Raw genomic sequence first — 6,930 nt, forward strand, 5'->3', positions numbered from 1 at the left:
TGACACTGGCGCACAACTAAGTATAAATCATGTTGAACTCCAATCCCTAAACCTAACCTCTAAGACACCTAAATGTCTAATCCTGACCTGAATGTTTTTAGAATTGTAAACGTATCTCTAAAAAATGTTTTTTTAACTATAAAACAACCATTTGTCTTGTATATCTCTTCAAATTCTACTATACTTGGTCTTCGTTAGTATAGTAACACACACACACACACACACACACACACACACACACACACACACACACACACACACACACACACACACGCCCCATGTGTGAACCCCATGCGTCATATCCCTGTTCTGCGTCATGCATGTGCTACACATGCATGACGCACTATCCCTACACTATTCAGTTCCTTTGATCCAGTGTTGATTTTGTCAGCACATTTTGATTTAGTCGTAGTCTTTTGAATAAAATTCCATTTAGTTTTAGTCATATTTTAGTCTTCTGAAATGTTTTAGTTTTTGTCTAGTTTTAGCCAACTAAATAGGATTAGAGGATTAGATTAAGATTATAGTCGACTAAATCTACAGTTGGTTTAGTCGACTAAAATATATTTTGGCGGTGCCTTGATGGCGTCTTAATGGCTGATTTTACACTTGGTTGCATGCTGAAAAAAGCAGATCTACAAGCTCACAACGTGTCGCAGCGCGACCTTGTAGATCTGATATTTTCAGAGCGCAACACCCGAGCGCAACCAAACATAAAATGACTTGTCTTTTAGTTCTACTGGATCTCTTCTCCACTAGATCCCTCACTAACATTTTAGTCTAGTTTGTATTTGTTGACGACATTGTCAATACATTTAGTCTTAGTTTTAGTCATCATAGCTTAGTTTTTATTGCGTTTTTAATTCATTTTTGTCGGTGTAAAAAGGCAGTCGACGAACATTTTTCGTCATAGTTTTAGTCGCCAAAAATCAACACTGCTTTGATCAGTTACAGCAGCGCTTCTTACCACGACAAAAGCATTACTCTATGATTTAAGCCACGTTTAGACATTAATACCGTTACTAGGGGTGGGTATCGTTAGGATTTTTATGAGTCCGGTTCCTAACGGTTCCCTATTTTGGTTCCAAAATGGTAAAAAAAAAGAATAAGAGGTCAAATGTTTATTTAACAAAAGTAACTTAAACCAAACCTTGTTCCTAACCTTAACCTCAGTAAACTATGTCTAAACAACAACAAAGTGTTTAGATCTGAGTTGCTCGCAACTCTGTGTGTGTGTGTGTGTGTGTGTGTGTGTGTGTGTGTGTGTGTGTGTGTGTGTGTGTGTGTGTGTGTGTGTGTGTGTGTGTGTGTGTGTGTGTGTGTGTGTGTGTGTGTGTGTGTGTGTGTGTGTGTGTGTGTGTGTGTGTGTGTGTGTGTGCGCGTGCGTGCGTGCTTGCGTGCCTGCAAATGCGTGGTCATGTAAGTTAAACAGGTCCTGACAGATAGTCAACTTGTCATCATGAAGCCTTTGTTTTGGGGGCACGGAGGCGCAGTCGGTATGGTTCTGGGTTTGATTCCCGTCGGGAACGCTGTGGGCGTGTTCTCTCCTCTGCGTCATCAGTACCCATACCCTAGGTGGGGTTGGCTAAAGGGTCTTTCTCTGTGGAGTTTGCATGTTCCCCCCCGTGGCCCCTAGGGTAGGTAAAAACATGCAGTAATCCTGATGTCTATACTGCAGTTCTGGGCTCTCCCCAGGCTTGCAGAGGGAGTGTAGCGCCCAGGATTACATAAGCAATTGGCACTGGGTGAAAAAATGGGTTACAAAATCGTGGGATAAACATTCACATTCACATTCACAGAGCCGCATGCTGCTGCTAGAACCCTCCCCGTGGCTGTGATTGACCATAACTCCCCATAGAAATACTTTGAAGTCCCCATACAGGGTTGCTAAAACGTTCCCTTGTTTTAAAGTGACAAGTAAAGTAAATCTCTTTTATACACATGGACACGTATGAATATGAAGCATCCAATTTAACGTGTTAGGGTACAGAAGTAAGCAGGTGGATTTATCTCTCTGTCACTGCAGTTTACTTGTGACCGTCAGTCTGACTGAAACGGGAGCGTGCGAGCAGAGAGAGAAATACACAGAGGAGAGAGGAGAGGAGAGGAGAGGAGAGGAGAGGGAGGGAGGGAGGGAGGGAGGGGGTGCTTTGCCGTTCTGCTCACTCTGCGGGGCCATGGAGTTGCAGCGGCCACGCAGTCCTATTGCCTACCTCTCTTTTTTTAAATAGAACGTACGTACACGTGCGGGACTTAATACTGGTGGACATGTACGTCCCTGGGTTGCATGCTCCTTGAGCAGTGCGGTCCAGGACCAGTGTCCACTTTGTTGTGACGGGGATATTGTCGCTGAGATCTCTTATCTCACCTTCGGCAACAGAACCAACAGAACACGATTACGGTCCAGTTGCTGTTTCTCATGTTAAAATATTTAGAGGGTCCAAATCTTTGTGTGATAGGGACTTTATTTTTACATTAACCACTTGAACCCTTGCATCCCTCTTCTGGGGGGAACATTACCCGAACATAGTAGATCTACAAGCTCACAACGCGCCTGCAACGTGTTGTGATCTTGTAGATCGGCATTTTTTTTTTTACAAAGTATTGAGGATTTAAGTGGTTAAATGTCTGATAACACTCATTTAACATGAATCCAATATGTAGTGGGGGTCCCTGCTTCATCTCTCTCTCAGCTAAGGGCTATTCAAAAATAGCAGATATACTGTACAATTCTGTACACCTGCTATTTTTGAACATTTTTGAAAAATCTTGAAAGTGTTTGAAAAATGTAGAATCATTTTGAATATTTTTTTCACAAATCGTCTCTTCTGGGGGTCCCTGGCACAAAACATTTTCAGATGGTGGTCCGTGGCCAAATACATATCATTTTGAGTGTCCTTGGCACAAAAAAGTTGGAAAACTACCGATTTAAAAGTCATTTATAGACGGGTCTTAAACAGGTTGACACAGGGTCCCAGAGCTGTATTGTTGCATCGGTCAATATAATCCATCATTGTCGTGAACCTGAGAGTTCATCATGTTATATGGAGCAACTTGATGAAGTGGCTGTGAGCTCTTTCAGAATGTAAACCAGGCACTGTGCATGCATGAGGACGGGGATCAAAAGAGAGCTCTCACCCAACAAACACTTCATAAAGTTATTCCAGGGAAAGGTACAATACGGCGCAATTCATCACAGTGATGAATTGCATGGACCACAACAACCGAATACAAGAAGACTCACCTCAAGACAAACTCACCTCAACTGAAAAAGGAATACTCACCTCGGGGGTAGGAACAGTCACCCCGGGGGGTGGGTAAACTCACCTCAGGACCTGAGAAAACTCACCTCGGAACACTCACCCCGGGGGTAGGAACACTCACCCCGGGGGTAGGAAAACTCACCCAGAAAAACTCAATGGTGTAATGTACAGTGAGTTTTTGTTTTGTGGGTGGGTTTAACCTTTCCCCTCTACACCAAGTCTGTATGTTTAAAAAAGGCACATCTACCGGCTTGTGAGCTTTCCTTTTTCACAGAATGCTTTCATAATGAGACACGTTTAATCCATACTGGATTAAATTCTGTCTTTGAAGGTATAGAATTACCAAATTATGTTGTTCAATGATATATTTGTGTTTAAAATACACACACACACACACACACACACACACACACACACACACACACACACACACACACACACACACACACACACACACACACACACACACACACACACACACACACACACAAAGAGTAAGGCATCAAAATGTACCAAAAGTAATATTTCTAAAAACTAAAGTTCTCAAACAATGCATGTGTGCAATGCAATGTTCTATGCTGTTATCATTTATACCAGCAAAGTAGTAGGTAACTAAATATCCTAGGTAAAAATAGGGAAAAGTGTTTAATGCATGTTTTACAATAGTGAAATGTATATCTAATAGTAACTAAAGTTCAATAATGCTTACTATAGTGAAATGTATATCTAATAGTAACTAAAGTTCAATAATGCTTACAATAGTGAAATGTATATCTAATAGTAACTAAAGTAACTAAAGTTCAATAATGCTTACCAAAAGCTTTTCTCACAAATGTGTTCACACAGAAAACAAAACATTATACCTGTGTTTTACCTTCACTGGAGTTTTTCTTCATTTTTCTTTGTTAAGTAAGTATTTGTTTGCATTATACACATTGGAATGTTCACTTTTCTGATGAAATCTACCTTGTATTTAAAGCACTTTAATTAGCTAAATGTAATTTAACAACATACATTGACATTGGAATGTTCATTTCTCTGGGTTCCTACCTTTGTTTGTTTGTTTGTTTGATGGGGGCACAGGAGTGAAGGGGAGGAGGGGGGTTGACCACTTAACACTAATATCCCATTCCACTTAATGATTCATTGTTTGATATCTAATAGGTGGATGGGGCAAGGTGTGGAGCTGGAGACACATAGCAAATGACCATGCTATTTGCATTCCTTGTTCACTTTTCTGATGAAATCTACCTTTCATTCATTCTGTGAAAATGGAAAGCTCACATTATGAAAGCATTCTGTGAAAATGGAAAGCTCACAAGCCGGTAGATCTACCTTTTTACCTTTTCTGATGAAATCTACCTTGTATTTAAAGCACTATTTAAAGCACTTTATTAATTCTATACCTTCAAAGAAAGAATTTAATCCAGATATGGATTAATCCAGATATGGATTAAACATCATTATGAAAGCATTCTGTGAAAATGGAAAGCTCACATTATGAAAGCATTCTGTGAAAATGGAAAGCTCACAAGCCGGTAGATCTACCTTTTTTTAAACATTGGGGTGAGTATTCCTACCTCTGAGGTGAGTCTTCCTAGGTGAGTTTTCTCAGGTCATGGGGTGAGTGTTCCTACCCCCCGAAAATCTTGGGGGTGAGTATTCCTACCTCTGAGGTGAGTCTTCCGGGGTGAGTATTCCTACCTCTGAGGTGAGTTGGTTTTGAGGTGAGTCTTCTTGATACCCTTTACCCAACAACCACACAGCTCTGAGACTTGTTTTTGGACCTACTTTTGTTTTGTTATGTTAGTGAAATTGGGCCTGGGTGATATGACTTCAACTTTTGTCTCGATTACGATCAGTACGATTGAGTGCCAGAAATAAAACATTCTTTGCTACGCCACTGCCCGTGAAAATCTGCGTTTTCCTCACCTCTCAACTAGTCACAGAATATTTATCACTGCCAGACATATTTCTGGCTGCTTTTTTTGATTTTCTTACCTTTTTGAAGCGGTCACAGAATATGTATCTCCAGTATAATCTATTGTTTGGTGTAGACTGGAGCTATACAGTGCACCTGTGGCACCCAGGGGCCTGGGGGGCCACACATGGTCCCTGGTGTGGCTTTTCTGATGGCAGACCCTCTGAATGTTTGTGACATCCGCGGTCCACGGTCGACCCATCCAGGGGTACTTGAGGGGGTTCCAGGGGGTCCTCAGCTAAATGATGAAGAGGAACCAAATGGACCCTTATGGGTCTGTAACTCTGAGAGTGTACAAATGGAACCAAATGGACCCTTATGGGTCTGTAACTCTAAGAGTTTACAAATGGAACCAAATGGACCCTTATGGGTCTGTAACTCTGAGAGTGTACAAATGGTACCAAATGGACCCTAACGGGTCCATTTGTACACTCTCAGAGTTACATTAACATGGATTTTACAATATAAATTGGGGTCCCAGAGATAGAAATGCCATTAAATGGGGGTCCGTAGCCCCAATGCATGTCAAACTGGGGGTCCTTGAAATTAAAACGGTTGAGAATCACTGCTAGAGCCGTAAACATCTTCTCTTATGGGGGTCCCTGGCTTATCTTTTCAAATGGGTGCTGCTGTCCATGGTTCTGAAGTAACTATCACTGTAGCTGCTGTCCATGGTTCTGAAGTAACTATCACTGTAGCTGCTGTCCGTGGTTCTGAAGAAACTATCACTGTAGCTGCTCTCCATGGTTCTAAAGTAACTGTCACTGTAGCTGCTGTCCATGGTTCTGAAGTAACTGTCACTGTAGCTGCTGTCCATGGTTCTGAAGTAACTATCACTGTAGCTGCTGTCCATGGTTCTGAAGTAACTATCACTGTAGCTGCTGTCCATGGTTCTGAAGTAACTATCACTGTAGCTGCTGTCCATGGTTCTGAAGTAACTATCACTGTAGCTGCTCTCCATGGTTCTGAAGTAACTATCACTGTAGCTGCTGTCCATGGTTCTGAAGTAACTATCATTGTAGCTGCTGTCCATGGTTCTGAAGTAACTATCACTGTAGCTGCTGTCCATGGTTCTGAAGTAACTATCACTGTAGCTGCTGTCCATGGTTCTGAAGTAACTATCACTGTAGCTGCTCTCCATGGTTCTGAAGTAACTATCACTGTAGCTGCTGTCCATGGTTCTGAAGTAACTATCATTGTAGCTGCTGTCCATGGTTCTGAAGTAACTATCACTGTAGCTGCTGTCCATGGTTCTGAAGTAACTATCACTGTAACTGCTCTCCATGGTTCTGAAGTAACTGTCACTGTAGCTGCTCTCCATGGTTCTGAAGTAACTGTCACTGTAGCTGCTGTCCATGGTTCTGAAGTAACTATCACTGTAGCTGCTCTCCATGGTTCTGAAGTAACTGTCACTGTAGCTGCTGTCCATGGTTCTGAAGTAACTATCACTGTAGCTGCTGTCCATGGTTCTGAAGTAACTATCACTGTAGCTGCTGTCCATGGTTCTGAAGTAACTGTCACTGTAGCTGCTGTCCATGGTTCTGAAGTAACTATCACTGTAGCTGCTGTCCGTGGTTCTGAAGAAACTATCACTGTAGCTGCTCTCCATGGTTCTAAAGTAACTGTCACTGTAGCTGCTGTCCATGGTTCTGAAGTAACTGTCACTGTAGCTGCTCTCCATGGTTC

The sequence above is a fragment of the Gymnoscopelus microlampas genome (assembly GCF_963454915.1).
Source record: "Gymnoscopelus microlampas genome assembly, chromosome: 19".
In the NCBI taxonomy this organism is placed as follows: domain Eukaryota; kingdom Metazoa; phylum Chordata; class Actinopteri; order Myctophiformes; family Myctophidae; genus Gymnoscopelus; species Gymnoscopelus microlampas.